Source organism: Camelus ferus, chromosome 20, assembly GCF_009834535.1.
Source record: "Camelus ferus isolate YT-003-E chromosome 20, BCGSAC_Cfer_1.0, whole genome shotgun sequence".
NCBI classification, from domain to species: Eukaryota; Metazoa; Chordata; class Mammalia; order Artiodactyla; family Camelidae; genus Camelus; species Camelus ferus.
In genome coordinates, this window is record NC_045715.1 from 9,433,670 (window position 1) to 9,458,446 (window position 24,777).

Sequence of the window (24,777 nt, forward strand, 5' to 3'; positions counted from 1 at the left end):
AGGGCTTGGCACAGAGAAAGCCAGCGCTCATGGTAGACGCTTAGCAGTCACAGCCAGTAGCTGAGCAGTGGCAGCAGCTGAGATTCACACTGCGGCCCGAAAGTTGTTTTAGCGCGTGAGGTCACAAGCGTATCCTGTGTTTACAATACAAAACAAAGCCCCCTGCTCTCTCTTTCCTACCGGCGCCCTCAAGAAGACAGGTATCCGATTTGGGTGGAGGGAGCCCAGACCCAGCTGAGGAGAAGCTTGGTCAAAGAGAGGGGAGGCCGAGGAGGAGGCGCGGTGCCGCTTGGCAGCTCCGAGCGCGCTGCGGCAGTGGCAACAGGAGCGCCCAGAACCAGTTGCTCAACACTTTATCAGTTTGCACTGCTTTCTCCTTTCTTCAGTGAATTTCCATTTTGAGGGTACAGCTCCTTAGACGAAAGGTGTGGCGGCGGGGTGGGGTGGGGGACTTCTTTGGAAGGTCCAGTGTGGGGAGCCAAAGGGGGCGCCTACTAGGATGGAAATAGAAATTAGCCCTGGGCTGGCTCCTCTCGCCCCGCTTCCCCTCTTGCTGAGGCGAGACTAATGGTTTGGCGACGGAGCCAGAGAGGGGTGTGTTTGCGGTGGTGGCGGCTCCTTGAGGGCTCCTTGTCCCCTCGGAGCAGACAGACTGCTGCGGAGAAGGGCGGGGGGGGTCCCGGCGGCGGCCCGCTGGGTCCCGGACCCCGGGTGCCCGAGGGTCCCCACTGGGCTCCGGGCCCCGGGCGGTTGCCATGGTGACGCAGGGTCGGCGGCTCCGCGCAGTGGAAACAAAGCCGCGCGCCCGCTCGCCCGCCCGCTGCTCGCCCGAGCTCCTCCTCCGCCGGCGCCTCCCTCCCCTCACAGGCGCCGCCGCCACGGCTCCCGGAGCGGCTCCCGGCCCCGCGCGCGCCGCAACCGCCACCGCCACGGCCACGGCCGCCACGGCCACGGCCACGGCCGCCGCCGCCGCCGCCGCCGCCGCCGCGGGCCAGGTAAGGCGAGCGCGCCCGCCGCCCGGAGGGCTCGGGCCGGGCGCCGGGGGTGGGGTCCGCCCGCCTCGGGGAGCGGGCGCCGGGGCCCGGCTGCACCCGAGTCCCTGAGGGGCGCGTCCCCGCCGGGAGGCGGTCTCCCCGGCCGCCCCGCAACCTCGGACGGCGCCCGGGGCACGGCGGCGGGGGCAGGCGGCAAACTTCTCGGCCAGCTCGGGCCCGAGCGTCCTCCCGGCACGACAGCCGGTCCGGTCGCGAGTCCGCTCAACGGCGTGCTGGGCGCGGGGCTGCCCGGAGCCGGCCGGGCGCTCGCGGGGTGAGGCTGTGCACGGAGGCAGGGGTGCTACCTGCCTACGTTATCCTTTTCTCTCTCCTTCTCTGGTGTGTGTTATCGAGGCTTTTAGGGGGAAAAAGATATGAGCATATTGACCTTTGGACTTTCATGTTTCCCTGGTTGATTCTCTTTGAGGACGGGGTGATGCTAGGTTCACCAGGGGAACAAACGACACTTTTTTTTTCTTTTTTTCTTCTTTTAACAATCTCTGAAAAGTGAGCCCAGGCTTACTTGCCTGGGACTGGAGCATTTCGACGTGCTTTTGAAGTTCGTTTGGATTTTGAACATAACAGCCTTTATCTTTGAAAGGTGTGGTTGCACCTGTAACTAAATAGGAAAGGTATCTCGGTTTCGCATCCAGCAATACCAGAGTTAATAGGACCAGTACTTTGTGGGTTAGATAGTTGGGACCGTTGTCATTGCTGTTGTTTCTGGAAGGTATTGTGTTCATGCTTTAAGGAACTGGAAAATGCCTTGCGTTTCTGTGTGTAAGGAAGCTCTCCAAAGCACCTCTGAGGGCAGTAACTGGACGGTATTTGCATCTGTTTACGAGTGTGATGAGAGAGTTACGATGCTGTTGCCAAGGGCATGCAGGTACTGGATGGGGAATTGCTCAAGTTATGGGTACCCTCCTCCTTTCTCAACGGCCTTAAGCCTTGTCATCATTTCGTGATATTTAGTTTGTTGCAGGCACAAAGAATCGATTAAAAATAGGATTGTGAAGACTGTTTTGTGGCTACTTAGATATCTTAGGTGTACTAATGTGCAGGAAGACAGTTTTCATTTTTAGAAATATAGCTGATCAATTCAGAAGGAAATAATATATTTGTTAATATTTTTTAATTGGGGAAAATATCACACTGATAACTGGAAAATGATTCAGTTTATTAAATTGTACACACAACTTAGTAAAATAATTTATAAATTGGAAGAGATCAGTTAGGGAACATTATATGGAAAGCAAGAAATTATACTTTTGATAAAAGGTGGTTAATGAGAGGCAACCAATGGCACTGATCATTTTGAGTTGCAGTTAAGTTGATTAGAATTATGAATATTAAAGCTACTTGAGGCGTCAGACATAAAGTGATTACATTCCTCGTCCCTCTTTTGGGGTTTGAACACCTGTTAGCTGTCTGATTGCTGGGTTTCTAGGTCTGTTCATATTTGCTAGTAATTTTAAGTAATGTCACCCCATTAGAAGATTGTATTGGAATTGAAAGAATTGAGTTGCAGCAACAATTTGCAGATTATTTCACAATTGGGTTTGTTATTAAACTGAATTTTCCCTGTAGAGTGGTTCACAGATGCTCTGCTAAATACTCTTTGATGATGGTAATGAAATGGTACATTGATTAAAATGAAGTCTATCCGTTTTGAGAAGGTAACCAGGAGAGAAAAATAAGTATTTTCTCATTTAAACATGGAAAGGCAATCAGAATATTGAAGTCTGGACACATTATATAGACACAGAATGTAGTTTCCTGTTTGATACTAGAAATCATCATTTTTGTGGTCTTTCTGAGGCACCAAGAGTACAGCTTTATTCAGATCTTTTTTAGCATATCCAACATTCAAGTGCAAAGGTTCTGGACTTCCTTTTTGGCCACATGGGACGCTCACTCTGAGTTCCAGCCTGAACATTTACATTTGTGGCCTTTAGTTTGTATTCTGAAGAATGGAGACAGCCAGTGTTAATTCAGCCTAGTAAGGACTCAGGCTTTGCCTTTGCTGCTAGCTCACACAAGGCACAAGATTCAGAATAGTTTGGCATCTCCAACACTGTATTGCTTTCTGCCAAAAAGATAAAGTCAGTAAACATCAGAAATAAACAGTCTTGTATTGCAAGCACTGCTTTGTTCTAGTGGTTTATTTATACAAGTTCTGAAGCATGAAATGAAGCTTTTGTCAGTGCGGTGAAAAACAATAATTTGGCATGTTTATATATGTTACTAGCATTCTGAGGTATGTGCATAACCAGATAATGAAAGCAAAGAATACTGTGATAGCCACAGAACCTCCTTAGGACATGCACATGGGAGTGTGCTGTGTGCCTTTGATTGAGATCAGTCACTTTGTGGAGTGGAGAACAGCACAGAGTGTCATAAGGTGTAAAATACTAGTTGTCACTCTTGCTGGTTCACAGTAGTAGGAAGCGTCTGCGTTTCTAGGCTTTAAAGTCTGAAAATGATATGTCTTAATTTTATACAATTGTTTTATTATTTTGTAAAATCTTAATTTTATACAGTGAAAAAGGTCCTCTTTTTGGTATATGTTCTAAAATCTGGTCTGATGTTTGTAACTACAGCCATTGTTCTACCTGGAGAATTCTGTAACTTGACTGACCAAGTCTGTCCAGAGAGATAAAAGGAGCCAAGAAATGTACTTGTTTAAGTTAGGATTAACTTGTACATGTGCCATTGAAAGTCAGTTGTTTGTAACCATATGAACCCACACGGGCAGCATAAGGCCATTGGAGCCTTTGTTGGCTGTTTCTGGGTCAGTGTTCTCTTGCAATTTCTAGTAGTTGTACTGTGATAAGATGATGACTGGTTGCTAATTTAGCGCCTCGTACAATGTGTTGTAGCATTTGTAAAAGCACATTTGTGAAGGATGAGATATATATGTATATATACACATACATATATATATGATTTTTTCATTACCAAAACACTTAGGCTTGGATTTGTGGCTGGGGAGCTAATGTTAGCCCTGAGACCTAGAGGAAAAATGCTCTAAATGTGAAGTGTTGTTAACTGACCTGCTGTGCGTGGTGAGTATCGATCATAGCCACTGCTGAGAAAAGGCGTGGGAGACACACGGTGGTGGTGATCATAGGAAGTGGTGTTTTGTGCCATGGCTTATTAATAGAGATTGATGGAGGCTGAACAACTTTTGTGGACACATATTTCATTTATTTGTGCTCTCAGTCAAAATGAGGATAAGATTCTGAAGCCATTTTGTAAACCACAAGTTTGCAAAATGGGGAAAATGCATCCATTTATACAGTCTGGCACAGAACTGGAGTGTTATAAACACAGTTGGAGGTCAGTGACTGATTGTAGCAATTTTATAGTGTAGTTTTGGACATCAGTCAGCAAATGTTTATCAAGTGTTTCCTTCTGAATATTCCATGTTGCTTAATAAAAGGCATCTGAGCTCTTATGGTTGAGGAATTATTTGTTTTCCAACTATTATGATTATTCTTTTATTGTATGTGTAACTCATTACATGGGATACCCAAATATTCTCCTTTGGCCTAGTTTTCAGCCTTCCTTTTCTTATGGGAAAAAGTTACTGGTTAATTCTTTAATGCTTTTTAAGTAATTTTATATCCCCAGGGCTTTAAAAAAATATGATGTAGTTTATTTGTTATTCAACCAGAAGAATATCAGAAACTTAGTTTATAATGGTATGCATTAACCCCCCCCCCCCCCCCCCACAGCACATGTTAGAATCCTTAAGCTCACATTTTGGACAAGTGCAGAGCGTTGTGTGGTGGTTGGGAAAATTTGGGATTCCGTTAGGTGATTGAGTGCTCATTTCCGCGACTGCCTGGACCTGGATCTCTTCCTCTTTATCTCATAATCAGTAGACGTGAATGCCAAAGGACCTCGAGGTGGAAGCTTCAGTGAATTAAAAAGTGTTAAAAAAAAAAAAAAAGGAAGATTAATACATGCTGAGAACCTTCAGGGCTTGTGGTGATGGGGAGGGAGGAAGAAAGACGGATGGCACTGATCATCTTTTTTGTGGTCAACACCTTGTGGTCCAGGCTTGAAGCAATCCCCCAGGGGCTGTTTACATGCTTGCCAGCAGGCTGGCCACTCCTGCAGCATAGATGCTGTTCTGGTCGCTTACCCCTGCTTGTACTCCGGACTAACTGAAAAGTGACTCCCTTGAACTGCAGTTTAAGTGCATGTTGACTATTATCAACCACAAATTAGGACATAAGAATAAAGATTTTCCACATGGTTATATGATATAATTGAATTGGTCAGGGAGACCAGCTAAGACAATCAAGATGTATTGGAGCAATAAAATAAAACTATGTGTTTGTCTCACATATCTGATGTGTTTAATTAAATGAGAAATTGTTTCTCTGAGTATCAGCCCACTAGGAACTGTCTTCCCTCTCCTACAACCACAGTCATTCAAGGGAGACATGGCATTTTACACAATTTTTTCACTACATGATGTGTCAGTCACAGTTATGTTGAAGAACGGATGCTTACTGAAACTCTTGAATTGTAAACCTGCAAGAGAAGGTTTCTGTGTGGCCTTACCTGGCATTTCCTCTTGATTCCTATGGTTTCCTGCGACCCTGTTTAGTATGACTGCAGCTGTGTCTTTTTCCTGTCGATGAAACTCTTCCTGGTGCTTTCTAATGGGCCAGGCATGGTTCTAAACACTTTACAAATATTAGTTTATTTAATCCTCATAAGAACCCTCTGAAGTGGGTACTACTGTATAATATTGTAGATCAACTATACTTAAGAAGGAGGAAGCTGATATGATTGTTTCTGTTACATTAACCCCAAATTTAGGTACGCAAAATATAGCAGAGTCCTGGCTTCACGTCAAGGATTGCAGCAAGCTTTACTTTTTAATTCACTGATATAAAGTGTAGAAATAAAGGCACTAATCATTCTGGCACTTGGGCTTTTTTCTTATTTTAATAAAAAGAAACAAAACCCAAAGTCATAAAACAAGAAGCATCTCTTTATGGCATATAGGCACATGACCAGTATTTTCTGTAACACAGAAACTGGACTAATTTACAGAAGAGATACTTTCTGAAGGTAGTTGTTCTTTCGCTTATTATTTGTATTCATATGTTAAAAGAATATATATTTTCTATGGTGTGAGCCTTGCTATATACATGTAAATATATCTTTTAAAGGTTTGCCTGTTTTGCTTTGTCTTATGTGAGCTATCTTCCGTCTAGGCTCACCTGTTCTTTTTAAATTGATGTATAGTTGATTTACAATATTATATTAGTTTCAGGTGTACAGCATAGTGACTCCGTATTTTTGCAGAATTATACTCTGTTATAAGCTATTACAAGATAATGGCTATAATTCCCTGTGCTATAGGCCCACCTACTCTTTTTTTCAGTAACTCTAACCTGTTCTGAGAACCAAGTGATGCTCCTTTCTCACTCTCTCTTCCAAGAGAACTCTGTGTATACTTAAAAAAAAATAATTTAGCATGCTGTTTGATGATACATATATCTGTATTTTGTGCTAGACGTAAACTTCTTAGGAACAAGAACCATGTCTTACTCATTTCCAAAGATAGGTACAAGTGTGCTTTTCTCAACTGAATGTGTAAAAATATTTTTATGTGATATACAATTATTATTTTTAAATCTAATTCCAAAGTCAGTATTGAGGGCCTTAAAAAAGTCAATTTTAGGGCCTTAGGAAAGGGACTCAAGTTTCTTACAGTAGTGTTACTTCAGTTTTCTAAGTTTCCAAATGTATTGTAGGGACCCTATAAAATTAATTTGAGCTTTTAGTTATTTGAAGTACCACATTAGAAATCAAATATCACGATTTTGTTTTTGACTTGTTTGGATTCATGATGGTCATATTTTAAAAGGTTATACATAAAAAAATAAAAAACCACTAGCTAGATTAATTTTATACTGGCAGTTATAAATAAACTTTTGATTATTCTAGTTAAAGAGAGCAAAAAATGGATCTTTAAAAATCATTTACACTTGTCTTTATGATAGTTTTAGTGTTTTACTTCCTATCCCCTCTCCCCCGCCCCTTTATAAACACATGTTCTCATTGTCTCTGTAGATGAGTGATTAAGTGTTTTAATTTCAGGGGGCTTTTCTTATTTAGGCTATCTGAAAAATAAGATTAAATAAGAGACAGATATCCATAAAAGCAAGTAATGCAACATAGTTCTGTAGGTTCTTCTAGTAATATTGTAATAGCTGTCATTTATTGATCGCTTACCTGGTACCAGGTACACTTAAGTATGGAACACAAACTCCCTCTTTTGATCTTCACAGTAACTCTTGTTTCTTCATCTACCAAATGCTAATAAATAGCTTATGCAAGGTTGCACAGAGTTGGTAAATTTAAAAACATGATTTGTGTGGATAAATCACAATCTCAAGTTGCCTGTGATTGCTTTGTTAATTATCAGCAGACAAAGAACGCCTTCCTGCTTCAGTGAAGATGCCTTTTGATTATGTATGCTTTGGGAAGAGTGGCAGTTGATGCCTGCCTGGTGGGGCAGATTCATAATGGCAGCAGTGGTCAATTTCGAGAGGGGAGATGGTTGTCCGGAAGTAACCCAAAACGTACATCCTTGTTTGTGCTTATCACTGCAGACTCCGGTGGGGTTTTGGTGTAGAAGGGAGGGCTCGAACACTTCCCTCAAATCTGATTTTAGAATTAAAAACAAAATTGAAAGGAATTATCTTCTCTCTGCTGAATTTGTTTTATTTTGTACTGTGCCCTAGACAAAGAATTAATCCAGAGAAGGGACATATGAGATGTTATAGGATAAGAAGAAATGAAGTGAAAAGTAACTCAGTTAATGTCATATCCCTCAGGCTGGACTTCTCCAAGGGTCAGAGCAGCACGTTCTCTGTTACTGTGGTAGAGTTCCTTGTCTTAGGATGCTGGAGGCCTGGAGGACAGGGGTCAGGATGAAGTTAGAAGCCTAGAAAACTGTTTTCATCTGGGTCATTCTCTTGTACATCATGGATTTTTCTTGGAATTCCTAGTGCAGACCTTTCTTGATAGCTACTGGGAAAAAGGGGGAACAAGAGACTTTTAGTTAAAATCTTAACAGCATGTAAAAAGCTCACTTTTTGGAACAACTAGTTATTTTTGTCAATGTGACTTTTTTCCATGTTCAAGGGCTGTCTGAGAGTCAGTAAAGCACAGTGGTTTTGAAGCCAGACAGCCTGTATTTGAATGCTACCATCTAGCTATGTGGCCTTGGGACAACTTCTTAATCGTGCTGGGCCTTCATTTCTTTACCTATAAAATAGGGAGAATAATATTACTTACTTTGCTGGGGTGTGAGTATTAAATGAACCGTTATTTGTAAAATCTTAATTATTATCTGTTAAGAGAAGCTTTGTCAGCAGAAATGACACCTAATATTTGATGCTTTTATAGGTAAAAATAAAAATCTAGTTTTCTTTAGGCCTTTGAATTCAACTTATCTTATGATTCTGCTTATAAATCTGGTAAGTGAGCAATCACCTTCACTTTTTGTTTGATGAAACTTTAGTTCCAGTTGAGCAGATTGAGTTCCTTAAACTATCAGTCTTATTTATAAACTTAGTTCAACTTAAACTCTTAAATATTTTCAATTATATATATAAATTTAATATATTTGATTTTCTGTTTAAACAAATCAGATGCTTAGCGGGCAAAAGTATGACTCAAATAAGTGAAACCTTTCCAAATGCTTAGCTCAAGTTCCTTGGACTGTTCCATCACTTACAAAATTAATATTTTATAGACATAGCCAAATCCTCTTAAACATTTCAATCTAAATAAATCATATGTCTAAATATATCACATTTTAAACTAGAATCACAGGGCTATTCTGTTAGCTTTGTTTAAACATTAAAATCCTAATAATTATGCACAAACTGTTCCAATTGATATAAAACATATTTCTAAAGTTTTCTAAAAAGTATTCACGTAAGTCTGATTTTCTTCATCATCTCTATCTATATTTAATTCTAAACCTCCTCTAGATTGGAGAGGCACTTACTCATTAGAAGGAAGTTTATTGTGTCAGGTAAGCTGGAGGGACCACTTCGCATGAACTTGTGTTCTCATACTGCTCCATGTTCATTTCAAGTTACTGCCTGACCGTTTTTCATTAAAATATGGCTCCTTGTTGATCACAGATTTAAGGCCTAGAGCCTGTACCTGGGCTGCATACATCCTGGATGATCCTTCCTGTGATATCAGTGGATGGGCTTTACCCTCTTTTATAGTTGCCACGACAACAGTGACTCCAAACCATGCTTTTCAGATGGTGTTGGTGTTTTAACCTTTAGACCAGTGCTGTTCAATATGGAATTTTAAGTTTTGGGTAGCCGTATTAACAAAGTAGAAAATAATTTTAATAATAGATTTTATTTAACCCAACACATACAAACCATCATAATTTCAACACATAATCAATATAAAATTAACAAGATTTTCTACATTATTTAAAAAATTTTTTTGCATGAAGCCTTTGAAATCTAGCATGTATTTTACACTTACAGAATGTCTCAATTTAGATGCTAAATTTCTAGCAGTTACAATAAAATGTAGTCCTGCCAGAATGGTAATATTGTAGTTGATGGAAGAATATTTATATTGCTTCAGTTTCTAAATTAAAATTAAATAAAATTAAAATTTCTTTTCCTTAGCTGCCCTCGCCGTATTTCAAGTGAGCCACACGTGGCTTGTGGCTGCCATCTTGAACAGTGCGGCCCCAGACTGGATTCATATTTGCTCCTCACCTCATTCTTTTCTGCTCTCTAGACTGTGCCCCACTGCTATTTCACATGGCTTCTACTCACTTGGATTCTTCATTTCTGCAGCTCACAGTAATTTTAATGGCATCTGATTGGCTTTGAAAGGCATTTTAATGTCACTTCATTAAACCCCAATATTTCAACTTTTGTCTATTTTTCTGAATGGTTTCTCAATTTTTTTGTATGTGTCCATTTACAACAGTAGTAGCAAAGGAAATGCAGTGTTTTATCATAAGTTGTTTGCCATTTGGAGAGGAATGTTGAGGCTTAACTGTAACCCATGCGTAGACCCAAATGGCTGAGTCTGGCAACCCTCCTCCTTCCTTGTCCGCTCATTGTCCTGCCATCCTTGACAAACGTTTCTTGTCTTCTTTTCTCCCCTCAAACACGTGCCCTTCCTTGTCCCCTTGCCCTCTGCAGATGACCTTGCTTCTAGGGAACTTCCACAGGCTTCCATCACTGCGTTCTTCAGTCTCATCTGCTTCTGAACTCACACCTACTGCTGTCTCCCTAAGGGACCCTCAGTGGCTGCGCTTATCCCTAAGCCCACCTCTTCCACTTGTGCGTTGTGTCCCTTCCCCTCTTGTCCACTCACAGATAGCAGTCTTTCTTGATCATCAGTTTACCCTACTGTTGGATAATTTCCATCTGCTTATATACTGTAATATTACAAACTGTAACAGTTTAAGCTCATCTTAAAAACACACACACAAACACAACACAATACTTCTTTAACCATTTTCCTTTGGTTTCTACACCATTTCTCTGCCCTCCTTTATAGCAGAGTTTCCTACAAGCATTGTCTGCACTGCTCTTTGCTGTTTCTCTCCTCCCATTCTTGAATCTATGTGCATACCCACCATTCCGTCGAAAGTGCTTCAAAGTCACCTTGCCAAGCCCAGGATCAGTTCTCAGTAGTTATCTTACCCAGACTTTCAGTAACGTTTGAGTGCTGCCTTGTTCAAAGTCTTTCTTCCCTGGGCATATACTTTAACTGTTGCTTTAGTTGTGCTGTATTACAAGCCATCCTAAAACTCAGTAGCTCACATTTAAGTTTTGTTTATGCATCTCCTGGGTTGGCTGCATTTCAGCTGGCCTGGGATGGGCTGAGTTGGATAGCCCTGTTCCAGGCTGTGGATTGAGTTCAGATCTCCTTAAAATTCTATTAGTTTTTTCAAATGTATTTTGAGTATGCTATTAGATACATAGAGATTTGTAATTGTTATATATTCCTGTTGTATTGGATCCTTTTATTTTTATTAAATAATAAATGCCTCTTTAGTTCTAGTAATGGTTCTTGACCCATAGTCTCCTTGTCTGATATTAGTATATACAGGCTTCCCTTTGGTTAGTGTTTGCATAGTTATGTTTTTCTATAACTTTCAGACCCTTATTTTTGAGTTCTTTTATAAGCAGAGTGTAGTTGAGTTTTGTGGGGTTTTTTTAATCTCACTGACAGCCTTTAGAATATCTAATAAATAGTTCATTTAATTTAAAGTAATTGATAATATATTTGGGTTTAAATTGACCATTTTACTATTTGTTTTCTCATTATCTAATTTGTTCTTTGTTTCCCTTTCCTTTTTTTCTTGCATGTTTAAATTAATCAAGTATTTAACATTCCGTTTTCTTCTCTATTGGCCTGTTATTTATATATCTTGATATTATTCTTTTAACCATTATCCTAGAAATTATAACATTCGTCCTTCACTTATGAATTTATTCTGAATCAGTACGTTAACCACTTCCTTCACAGTGCATGGTTCTGAGAATACTTTAACTCAATAAAAGCCCCTCCTCCCTTTTGTACTGTTGCTGTCATTTATTTTAATTTCACGTATGAATAAAACCTCATGACATATTATTATTGCTGTTTTATGTAGTTAGTATTTATTTATATTTACCATCTCTCTCTATTCCTTTGTGTAAGTCTGTATTTCCCTCTGGGACATTTTCTGTCTGTTGGAAGAACTCCCTTTAGTATTTCTTTGTATTTTTGTTTGAAACTTTGTATTTTCTTAATTCTTGAAGTATATTTCTGTTGCATGTAAAATTCTGGACTGTCAGTTTCTTTCACTGCTTTGAAGATGTAATTTCATTGTCCTCTGTCTTCTATTATTTTTGTTTAAGAAGTCAGCTGGCAATCTCATTGTTGGTCTTTTGAAGATTATGTACTGTTTTTCTCTGTCTGCTTAAAAAATTTTTTAATCTTTGATTCTGAGGAATTCTATTATAGTGTATCTAGATACATTTTGCTTATTGTTTATCCTGCTTGGGTATTATAGAGCTGCTTTAATCAGTTTTAGAATATTGGCCATTATCTCATCAGATATTACTTCTTCAGGTCCAGTCTTTCTCCTCTTCTCCTGAAAGTGCAGTTTTACATATGTTAGACCTTTTCACTGTGTCCTCTTTGACTCAAATTCTTTTTGGTATTTTCCATCGTCTTTTTATCTCTTTGCTTTAGTTTGAAAATTTTCTAATAATCTCTCAACGCACTAATGCTCTCTTAGTATTTTATCTGCTCTTAAAAAGCATCTGTTGAGTTTTTATTTTCTTACAGCTTTATTGAGGTATAATTTACATGCCATAAAATTCACCCAATGTAAGTGTACGAGTCAATGATGTTAATTAAATTTATAGAGTTCTGCAACCATTACCACAGTCCAATTTTAGAACAAAAATCTCTTGAGCCCACTTGCAATCTCTGCTCCCATCTCTAATCCCAATCACCATTTTTCTATAAATTTGTATTTTCTACTCATATGAATTACACAATATGTAGTCTTTTGTATCTGGGTTCTTTCTCTTAGAGAATGTTTTGCGTATGTTTTCTTCTAGGAGTTTTATGGTGTCATTTCTTATATTTAAGTCTTTAAGCCATTATGAGTTTATTTTTGTATATAGTGGAGGGAGTGTTCTGACTTCATTGATTTACATGCAGCTATTCAGCTTTTCCAATACCACTAGCTAAAGAGGCTGTCTTTTCTCCATTATGTATTCTTGCCTCCTTTGTCGGAGATTAATTGACTATAGGTGTGTAGGTTTATTTCTGAGCCTCTAGCCTGTTCCATTGACCCATGTGTCTGTTTTTGTGCCAACACCATGTTGTTTTTATTACTGTGGCTTTGTAGTATTGTCTTATGGACAGTTATGAATCCAGTGTAGTTCTTTTTCATCAGAATTGCTTTGGCAATTCTGGGTCTTTTATGATTTCATATAAATTTTAGGATTATTCCAGTTCTGTGGAAAATGTCCTGGGCAATTTGATAGGGATTGCATTAAATCTGTAGATTGCTTTGGGTAGTGTGGCCATTTTAACAGTATTAATTCTTCCAACTCAAGAGCAAGGGGTATCTTTCCATTTCTTTGAATCGTTTTCAATTTCTTTTACTACTGTTTTATAGTTCTCAGCATATAGGTCTTTCACTTTCTTGATTAGGTTTATTCCTAGGTTTTTTTGGGGGGGTGGGGTGGGGATGCAATTTTAAAAAGGATTGCTTTGTTATTCCCTCTCCTCGTAGTTTATTGTTAGTGTAAAGAAATGCAACAGATTTCTGTATGTTAATCTTGTATTCTGCTACCTAGCTGAATTCGTTTATCATTTCTAGTAGTTTTTGTGTGGAGCCTTTAGGGTTTTCTATATACAGTATCTAGTCATCTGCCTATAATGACAATTACATCTCTTGGAACAGGAAGGTCTTTAGCCATCAAGTTCAGAATCTTAATTTCTCAGATGAAAAAGCCATGACCCAGAAAGGTTAGGTGATTCCCTCAAGTGATTTACTCAAGCTCCCAGAGCCTGCTTATTAGAGAAAGCTGGGATTGGTTTAACCAAAAATTATTGTGGCCCACTTTGGGGATTTACCCTAAGATGCCCTTATTGCAGAATGTATTTATCAAATGTCAAGCCACCACAATGTTGCCCCTGCATTCTTTTAGAAAATAACCTTAAAAGGTGAAGTTGCCGGTGAGCGGAGATGGCAGTGACTCAGCAGTGTCCCTGGTGGCTCCATCAGGTGATTTATTAGATCGCTCTGTGTCAGATGCTTCTGCCTGAATCTGCAGAATCTCTCCTGAGTGACCCTCACCTCCACCTTCCCTCTCCTGACATGACAGTTCAGGCAGAAATAAAGTAACCGCAACATGACAGCAATAACAAAACAACCAACACAGATGTAAAAAGAAAAGAAAAAGAAACAAACTTTGAAAACTTTTTTTTTGCCTAAATGTGACCATTAGAATATATTAAAAATTTCAAAGATTAAAGCATACTATTTCTCTTACTTATGTCAAAACCTGTTCATCTATGCTGTTTTAGGTGTTAAACAGTAAGCTGGTTTTTCCCCCTTTGTTTTCCATCTGTACTGCTGTGCCTGAATTTCATCTTGACAGTTTGCCTCTGTATTTTTTTCCAGTACTAAAATAACCCATTTAAAAAAACTGTAGTAAGAACACTTAAGATGAATAAGATCTACCCTCTTAATGATTTTTTAAGTGTTCAATACATTCCTGTTGACCACAGATTCAGTGTTGTTCAGCAGATCTCTAGAACTTACTCATCTTGCTTTAGCTGAAACTTTTTGCCAGTTGATTTAGTAATTCATTTCCCCTTTCCCCCAAACCCTGGCAAGCACCATTCCATTCTTTGATTCTATGAATTTGACTACTTTGGATACTTCATATGAGTAAGATCATGCAGTGTTTGTCCTTCTGTGGCTGGCTTATTTCACTTAACATAAGGTCTTCAAGGTTCATTCATGTTGCTGAAAATGGCAGGATTTCCTTCTTTTTAATGGCTGAGTAGTATTCCATTGCATATATATCACATTTTTTTTTTTCATCCATTTATCCACCAATGGACATTTAGGTTGTTTATACATACTGGCTATTGTGAATAGTGCTGCAGGGAACATGGAGTGCTAATATCTCTTTGAGATCTTGATTTCAGTTCTTTTGGATAAATATCCAGAAGTGGGATTGCTGGATCATACAGTGTTTCTTCCATTATGTTTTCCATAGTGGCTGCACCATTTTAAGTTTCCACCAACAGTGTTCAGGGGTTTCAGTTTCTCCATGTCTTTGCCAACATTTGATACTTTCTGATTTTTAGTCATCCTGATAGGTGTGAAGTGACGCCTCATTGTGGTTTTGCTTTGAATTTCCCTGATAATTAGTATGCTGAACTTTTTTTCTTTTTTCTTTTTTTTTTTTTAACCTTTTAGCCATTTGTATGTCTTCTTTGGAGAAAAGTCTTTTCAAGTCCTTAGCCTACTTTTAAATCAGATTATTAGTTTTTGCTATTGAGTTGAAAGAGCTCCTAATATATTTTGAATAGTAACCCCTTATCAAATATCTGGTTTACCAATATTTTCCCCCATTCTGATTGTTTCCTTTGCTGTGCAAAAGTTTTTTTTGCTCAATGGAGTCCCACTTCTCCTTTGACGTTTTGACATACTTTTAATTCGGGTCATACCTGTGGATGCATCCCTGGGTGTGGAAACATTCAGCGGCTCTTCATCCTGTGGGTCATACGGTGGGAGTTGGAGGTACCAGTGAAGCTGTAGAACAGAAGGGTCATCACTGCGTTGGATGTGAGTGTGAGGTTGTTAATGACCAATGAGCAGGTAGGAGAGCGCAGAGCAAGGATGTCAGATTAAGTCATCAGAGAAGTAAAGGGTCCTTGGGGAACTGAGTGGAGGCAGAGTCCAGTGTTTCACTTTCATGGAGTCATGGAATAGGCATTGGGAAACCTCTGGGTTATAAGATGAGATTAGTCAGGGACACTTAGAGAAAGGAAATCTGTTCCTTAGGAGAGGAAGGTAGAAAGTTAGGGTATGTTAACTATAATATGAAAGAATATTAAGGGATGGGAATGAGGAATGCAGGAAGATGTGGAAGATGTAGTCCCACCCCCCAACCCCTGCATTCCCTAAGCATCCTTTGACTCCTCCTCTTGCAGCATTTCTCATCAGGTGATGCAACAGGAGTTACTTATTAGGCTCCACCTCTAACTTACATTCCTTGAAGATAAGATTACCACCAGCACCAAGCACAAGGTCCAAAAAATATTTGGTTTATGAGCAGATACACATGGTGGATGGGCAGCTGGAGAAACCAAGCATCCCTGAACACAGATGTTGAAAAGCAGAGACAGAAAGCTTTGCTAATGGTTCTAATTTTTGTCTTTTTATTATGGAAAAACTTTAAACATATTCAAAAGTAGAGAAAATGGTAGAATGGATCCCATTTTTACTAATCACGAAGCCTTAACAATGGTCAACATATGGCCAATCTAGCTTCATTTATCTGTCCCTCTCCCCACTGGATTGTTTTAAACAAAGCCCAGATGTCGTATTATTTCATCTGTGACTACGTCAGGGTGTATCTTTAAAACAATAAAGAGACTTGCCTTTTTTTAAAAAAAAAAAAATGTAACCACAAGGCTATTAGCGCACCATAAAACAGCATTCTATGCTGCCATCAAATATCTGATCAGTATTCAGATTTCCCTGATTGTCTTGTAAATTTTCTTCTCCAGTTGGTATGTTAGAATCAGAATCCAAATAAAGACTACCCTGCCTTTAGTTGATAAATGTCTTAGGCCTCTTTTATTTTAATCTGTAGATTCACCCCCCTTTTTTTTTCCTTCCTTGCAATTTGTTGCCGAAGCCAGACCCTTTGCCTGTAGAGTTTTCTACAGTGTGAATTTTTGCTAATTCTATCTCTATGGTGAAGCTTAATTTTTCTGTCCCCTGTATTTCCTGTAAACTGGTCATTAGAGCCAGAGGTTTGACAGATTTTCCATTTTTTTTGGCGAGAAGACTCCGGGGTAGGGGTGGGGTGGGTATGTACTTTCTACTGCAGGACATGGCAGGGGGCCACGTACTACCTGGTCCCCCTCTCTGTGAGGTTAAGTTTGACCTGTGAAAGGTGTTGTCAGCCTGCTCCGTCCATTATAAATCTACCCATCTGCTTGTGCCTGGTTTTAACAGCCAGTGCTAATTATGGTCTAGATAGGGGCTGGCAAACTTTTTCTGTAAAGGGTCAGATAGTGAATATTTTAGGCTTTGAGAGCCATATGGTCTCTGTCCCTGCAGACAGCAGCCTTGGGCAATACATGAATGAGTGGGCCTGGCTGTGTTCCTATCAAACTTTATTTACCAGATTAGATTTGGCCCATTGGCCATGATTTGCCAAGTCCTGACCCACGTCAATTATTTCCTTAGGGGTTGGAAAATAATATTATAATATGGTCATTCTTTCTTTGTTTATTCATTGAAACGCTTCCATAAAGAGGAATTTTGCCTCATCAATTATTTGGTTACTCCAAGGAACTGTTTGTAAAGGAAAGGCAGGAGAAATGCTTGAGTCTTTCCCTTTGTTTTCCGTCTTCAGAATAAGGAGTTGGTTTCCTAACAACAACTTTCCAAAGGCGATCAGTTTGTTTTTTTAAGGATCATCATGAAACTATGGCTTTTTGACATATTTGATGTTTCAGTCCTCCAAGAATTAGGCCCTGTAGACCCACAGAAGAGCCCGGTGTCTGGTGTCTAACAGTCACATGGCAGTCATGTGGCACTTCCAAAGCGTTTTTTTAACTCCCTGGCAGAATGTCTTTGTTTCACAGTTATTATAAAATGAATCAGTGGTCTCCACCTTGCAGTTGTAAAATCTGTGATGCTATGGTTTTCAGCTTTATTAGGTAAGAAAAACTTTTCATATTTTTTGGATTCAGAAATTAGATTTGCTCTCAAGGTTATCCATAGTTATTTATCATTTACCTCCATATTAAAACACTGGTTTTTATCATGACTAGGTCACTGCTAGGCAGAATAGGCATTTAAATGTTCATAATGAGTATTATTTAGTTAGCCTACAGTCTGGAATTTGATTTAATACCCTTTGGTATTTCATTAGTGCCAAGTGGAAAAAAATGGACATATTTAAAGAGCTCAAATCTAACATTCTTGTACATATGAAATGCTCTCTCCTGATTTATCAACCATATTTCACTTAAATCAGTGGCCTATTCTTGCTCCTCCACACTTCTTTTCTCTGTGGTTTTAGCTGTTTGGACTCCTTGCCTGCATTTTCCTTCTGCGATGTCCAGACCTTGACCCTAAACCCACGGTGGTCTGTCTTCGCCTTAGTTGTTCATGGTTTTCTGTGTCGTCTCCTTTAAGTGCTTGTATCACTGACCTACCGCTGCTGTTGACACCTCCTTGTCACTGTCTCTTTCCTTGGATTCAGGAATGACCCTTATTTTTTTTCTCATCCTCTTCTGGATTCCTTTTCTCTCTTCTCTTTCCCCAACCCATTATCAGTGTTCCTGAGTCTTGTTTTATCTCTTCTCAGCATTTCTCTTTCCTTCTCTCCGAGCTTCTTTTACTTCCTTGGGAAGCTCATAGTTTGCCAGCCTTGTTGGCATGATTTCAGGGACCCCCACCCCCCACCCCCCCACATGCCCATGACCTCTGGAATGCTGTCTCCGCTGCTGAGCTCTGTTTCTGTTTCTATGTTTATTGTCAAAGATGAGATGTTTAAACTTTGACTCTATTTTTTCAACAGCTGAAAATAAAATGCAGGAGAAGAGAGTACATCATGTTCCAGAGGAACCTTTTAAATGTATTCATGTCCCTCTTGGAGCTCCCGGTAGCTAGTTGATCAATGAACAGATTTTGAAGACGGGTGTAAAGCCTTCCAAGAGTTGCCTCCTGTTAGGTCTCTGTTTCCGTCTTCTGCCGCCCCCTGGCTCTGCTCTGGCCTGATACCTGCTGGCTGTCCTTTTCTTTAAAAGACTACTCTATATGACATTTGTCCACTTCATGTATCTTGCCTCACTGCACGTTTCCCTTCTTTCCAGGAAGATTTTTCCGGCTGAATGCTGACCATCTTCAGGGACACCAGAGGCTGAACCCTTTTCCTCTCAATCAGAAAATCGGGAGGAGTTTTTTTCATGACTTAGAAACTTCCCCAAACCCATTATTTTCTGGGCTGATAGGAATGGAAGCAATACCCTTCCTTTTGAAGGGATGTCTGACTTTTGGGGATACAAGTGTTTAGTATGCCTGGCACATAACACAGTCACTTAACCTTAATGTGTAATAAATATAAAACTAACTTTTCTAACAGCGTGCTTCTTTTCTTATACAAATACCATTTTTATCTCGTTAAACACATGGCAGTTCTCTAGCCTAGTCTTCACAGGTGAGGATACGTCAGTCAATGAAGCTACATTGTGTAGCAGTGTTGCAAAGTGACACGTTCATTAAGATTGAAGCTGAAAGGCCTTTTGAGAAAAGCCATTCAGGGCAAATAGATGCACTAAAATTAAATCTGTATTTCTGTTTCTCCTTGCCAAACTTGGATTAAGGCATATAGGAAATGTGGTAGAATTTAGAAAGTGATTTTTTTTTCCTTTAAGAATCTTTTTTGTCCATTATTAATCGAAGCATTTCATTAATTGTCTTGGTCACATTTTACTGAGTCAGAGCACTGTTAGACTTTGGTAAGTATAAATGTACTCCGTTCCAGGACGTGTTGTAGCCATTTTTATTAATGCTAGAGAAGAGATGGTATATTCTTTAGACTTATGGGAGGTGAGCAGAACATTTTGGGAGAGATGAAAAGACAAATGTTTTTGTTTGTGACTTTGTTTTTACTTTAAAATAATATTATAAAAAGAACATATTTCTAGCTTTTACTGTATTTATAAGTTTGAAAAAGCTATGAGTTTTGAGAATAGTAGTGATGACTGTTTTGCTTAGTATATAAGGAAACATTTGGAGAAAATTTAAAAGTTTTAAGGACAGTATACCTCCCCAGCTTGATGTCCAGACACTTACAGAGAAACAATCCTATGGGAGTTATATTCTATGACTTTCGTTAATAGGTACTTTTTTTTTTTTTATTCTTGAGTATCCTTGTGATGAGCCTAAACCTGAAGCTGACTGTGGATAAATATTTATGAAAACGGGATTTTTCAATGATGAAGATAAAAGAACTCATTCATTTGCTCAACACAGATTGAGGGCTTTCTAAATGCTATGATTTATGAATATTTTAGATATGTTATTTTATGGGTAATGATTTCTGTGGAAGTTCAGCCAATCATATTCAATATTTCTTCACGGAAATTATGGAATATTAGATTTATAATTTTAAAAATCTAGATTAAAAATGTATAGTATTCAAGACTATTTAACAAGACAACATGCTGACTTCATTACACTTGGAAGGGTGTGTTGTCCTATCACACAGAGGTGGAGATCGGATAAGTCTTGGAGACAAAGTAATATATTTATTTATAAGGCAAGATTTAATGAGTATTTACTCTGTGCTGGCTTCTGATAGGTGTTTGTGCCTCGTGGTAAACAGGTTATCAATGGCTCTTATAGTCTTAGAGTTGTTCTAATAGAATGGAGAGCAGACAAACAAATTATCAGTCAAATTGGGCTTGTAGAGGTTTGTTGAAGAAAGTAAACAGGGTGCTGTAATAGAAAATAAAGGATGAGGAATTTAAAAAATAAGGTACAGGTTTTCCTTACTATCTGAAAATAGAACATTCCTATAAAACCTTTTGTAAGCCGAAATGGCGCAAAGCGAAAATGCAACAGCCTTAGGACACGTCTTGCTAACGGCTGCACAAAATAAATGGAGATAAAGCACAGATGCTCAAGGACACAGATCAGAGGCTCTGGCAGTGGATGCTGAGATGCTGAGTGTGGTTCCAAGTTAAGGAGCTTGGCAGGGCCACTGTCGCCGCTCAGGATGCCGCTGCCTCTGTGACAGCTGCTGCAAAATCAAGGATGAACGCTCTTTTTGCTTTTTGCCTTTTTTCTTAAAAGTGAAAATTCTCTTTGGATTTCTTTCGATTAGCGAAAACAGGTACTAATGTAGGTCTTTTATAAAAGCAAAGTGGCGTAAAGTGAACTTTCGGAAAGCAGGGGGATACCTGTAATTAGGCAGGCCCTCCTTGAGGACTTTATGTTGAAGGTATATATTGAGATCTAGAGTAAGTAATGAGCTCGATAAGGACATTTCATTTCAGCCTAAAGCAGGAAGGAGGTTGGACTGTTCGTAGAACTTAACAAAGGCTATGTGGCAGGAAGGCAATACGGGCAATGTTTCCAGACAAGACCTGAGAGATTGTACATAAGTACCTTGCTGTATGGAATTCGGATTTTAATCTCTACGTAATGGAGAACTATTGAACAGTGATGACTGTTTTGCTTAGCATATAAGGAAACATTTAGAGAAAATTTAATAGCCTCAGTGACAAAGTATATACCTCCTCAGATTGGTGGGTATAAAAATATAATATCATTTATATTTTCCGAAGCTTGTATTTGGCTGTTGCAAAGAAAGCAGTTTGTAGCAAGACAAAATAGAAGCAGGAAGATCAGTTAGGAGGCAGTATTGTAATGGACAAGGTCAGAGGTTGGGTGAAATTGGAAGACTGGAGACACACTTTGGAGGTAGAATTGCCTTGTCTCACCAGCGGGTCAGATGTGAGGAGTGAGATGTCTGTACAATCAAAGGTGACTCCTAGTTTTTGGCCTGAAAAACAGAGAATGGCGATGCCATTTATTATGATGGGGAAACTGTGGTGCGTGCGGTGAGAAGTCAGGATCAAGACTTAGATTTAAGTTTGAAATGTCGATGAGAAAACAAATGGAGGTTGGAAGTGTCCCGTAGGCAGTCTAGAAGTCAGAGGCAAGGGATGAGCTGCAAGGACACAAAATCAGGGGAGCTGTCAGGTGGTATTTAAAGCCATGGGAGTAAACGAGATGATCCAAGGGAATGGGTACAAGTAAGAAGGAACAGCAGCTCAAGACCAATGCTAGGGGGCTCCTGGGGGAAGAGGAGGAGCTGGTAGAGAACACTGAGAAAGAGTGGTCAGCAAGTGAACTGGGGAAGCGGGACATCAGAAGGGATGAGGAGCGAGGGCTTCAGGAGGAAGGGCCTGGGCACTGGGTGGAAAGCTCTTGAGAAACGAAACAGGATGAAGGCAGAAAAGGATCCCTTTACCTTTATAATCAACTTCCGCCTTCAGAAACCTCGCCTTATTTGTCTTTGCGTCTAGCACACAACTTGGCAAACATAGTAGGCATCAAGCAAATACTTGTTTTTAAAACATTTCTCAAAATTACTTTTAAATTTTTAATTTTTTAATTGAGGTGTAGTTAGTTACAATGTGTCAATTTCTGATGCACAGCATAATGTTTCTAGTCATATATATATACATACATATATTTGTTTTCATATTCTTTTTCATTATAGGTTACTATAAGATACTGAATATAGTTCCCTGTGCTAAACATAAGAAATTTGTTGTTAAATCTATTTTATATATAGTAGTTAGTATCTGCAAATCTCGAACTCCCCAATTTATCCCTTCCTACCCAAGTAAATACTTGTTGAATGATTAAATGAAAAATGTAATATCAAAAGAGGGTTACATCGTGTGTTTACCAAGAATTAAAATCCAACTGTTGCTCTGTTAAGTGAATTTCTATAGAAGTTGAAGATGACTTTCCTGTCAGTTACTAATATACTGATAAAAGTGTTTTGAAAGTCTGATTTTCAGCTGTGACTTCAAAAGTATAAATGTGTAGTTTTTTGACCAGTAGGTATATTACCTCTGTCTTTCAAAAGAAAGGTAGTTCCACTGGTTTGGAAGAAGAGGGAACATTCGAGTGTGTGTGAGTGTGTGTGTGTAATATTGGTTTCATTTAGTGAAATTGGCATCAAAATAATTAACTTACTTCTACCTAAGTTTGAAATTGTAGAAATGGTGCCAAGCACCTATGTTAGTTCTTTAGCCATTTAATTCTTTCTTGATATGGTTAGAGAGTTTGTTAAATTTTGGCCAAGGGAAATCATTGGGGAAGGGATTAATAGCAAAGAGATTTGTCCAGTTGGGGAGACTCAGTCACTTTTAATAGTGTAAGTTGCAGCCTGTGTTCCTGTTAATCCTTGATCTTTTTGGGGGCGGGGGTAGCTTATTAGGTTTATTTATTTATTCTTTAATGGAGGTACTGGGGATTGAGCCCAGGACCTTGTTGATGCTAATGCACGTGCTCAACCACTGAGCGATACCCTCCCTCCTTGAGCTTCTTAAATTATATCTTTGCTTCTTCCAAGTAAAGAGTAAGGTACCAAGCATGGCCTGAGGTTGCAGGTGTGGATATACACAGGGCGAGGAGGACCTGCTTCTTCTCCCTCATTGCTGGATAGTCACTGGTTTAAAACTGCTGGCAAATGATGCATCATCATTTCCTCCCCTGTCTGTATAAATTGTGGCTTCTCATCCAAAATTAACAGCCTGGAGTTCTAGATCATTAACTTGGCTGTATTCTAATAAATAGATTATGATTCACCATCAAATTAAATTGCTTAGTCTTGGAGGAGGGGTACAGTAAGAGTTCCAATCTTTGAGGAGAGTTTTCTGGAAGTGCTCAGAATGCTGCCAAGCAGCCAGCCATTAAAGGTTATTGGTGCTGGAAGTTAAATTCATTTAGAATCAGCTGTTGATCCTTCAAGAATGAGTGCTCTGCATCTGCAGAACCACTTCTTCCAGGGTTTGCTACGTTGGAGCCTGTGATTTTAATGAGAAGGACTTCTCTTAATGAAAAGGTATAACCAAAACCCCCATCCTGAGACTGTCACGTTATCCGAAAACTTAAATATTGTCAATGTTCCCTAGGGGAGAACTATGTTAATTGGGACTGAGACCAGCGTATTATTGGCGATTTGTAATTATTAACAGTGACGTGAGTCTTCCAAACTCTAACTGGAAGCCAGCTCATGAAACTCCAGAAACTGGACTTTCCTGAAGGTAGATGCCACGTGTATGGTTTAAGCTTAATTGGAAACTCAGTTTCCATAAATACTAAGATCTGGAGTGTAGGGTTCTGTGAGTGAGAGAGTTGGCCTTAGAGAGATGGGATGTGCGTGTCATTTATCAGTAGCTGAGCTTAAAACCAATGTTCTGCCTGGGTTATTCACAGAGAAGAAGGGTGCTTCAACTACCAGACTCTCTCACATATTTTGGGGGATAGAATTATTAGAGAACTTAGGATGTCATAAAAACTGATGATCAAAAACTGAAAATGTTTGAAGAATGAGGTTCCGTTTTGCGCAAAAAGAAATTAAAGATAGAAGCAAGTCTTTAGCGCCGTCTCTGAAAACAGGAACCATAGATAATGAAAATGACAGCTTCTTAATTTGTATCAGTTTTTTGGTTAGAGAGCCCTTTTAAATTTATTGTCTCGCCATGTAGGGAGCAATGTTAATAATGTTTATTTTCCAGGATGGGAGGAGGATCCAGGAAATGAGAACTAAAACTTGGCAGTGGTTGCTGTTTCATAAGGGGGAAAATAGAACCTGCCCTGTTAATGCCAAATCAAAATGGTTGATGGACTCTGTGAGCATGACTCAGGCTAAATGAGAAATACATGGAAGAAACGAAACTCACCCTGAGATGTTTAAAATTAATTTGCATGGATAGCAGACTGAGACACAGGCTAGAGCCCTGAACAGGCAAAAAATAGGATCACAGTGATGGCTTATCTTTTGAGCTCCCTTTGTCCTGACTTCTTATGTAATCTTGGAAAAAAGGCTTACCTTTTATGGACGTTTACGTGTCTATCAAATGGGAGTTATGTTGCCCTTCACTGTTATGAAGTTTATGCAAATGTTTCTAAAATTTTTGAGCTTCTTAGAGAAACTCTCTTAATTAACAGAGGTCATTATAATAAAAATGATAAAACTTTATATACAGAAGAATATATAGGAACTTTGTCTTGGCCAAGAATTTTCTAACCCAAACAAAAATTGCAAAAGTCTCAGGGTTAGGCAGCTTCAAAGTATGTAAGAAAGTCTTCTTGGTAGGCACGACAGCCGCGGATAAATGAAGACCGTTTCTTTGG

At 39.3% G+C, this 24,777-nt stretch overlaps 1 protein-coding gene across 3 annotated transcripts in view; it reads left to right on the plus strand.

The window, feature by feature from the left end:
* Window positions 1-349: 349 nt before the first annotated feature.
* RNF182 (ring finger protein 182) overlaps window positions 350-24,777 on the plus strand; it is a 32,966-nt gene continuing 8,538 nt past the window's right edge. Inside the window, exons 1-2 of one of the 3 annotated variants that reach the window (XM_032462522.1) lie at window positions 350-425; window positions 868-995. The gene's annotated coding sequence lies outside the window, so the exon portion shown is untranslated. Of the gene's footprint in view, window positions 426-867; window positions 996-1,205; window positions 1,309-24,777 lie in introns of those variants that run through there. The other 2 variants (XM_032462524.1, XM_032462523.1) reach the window with 2 other exon arrangements.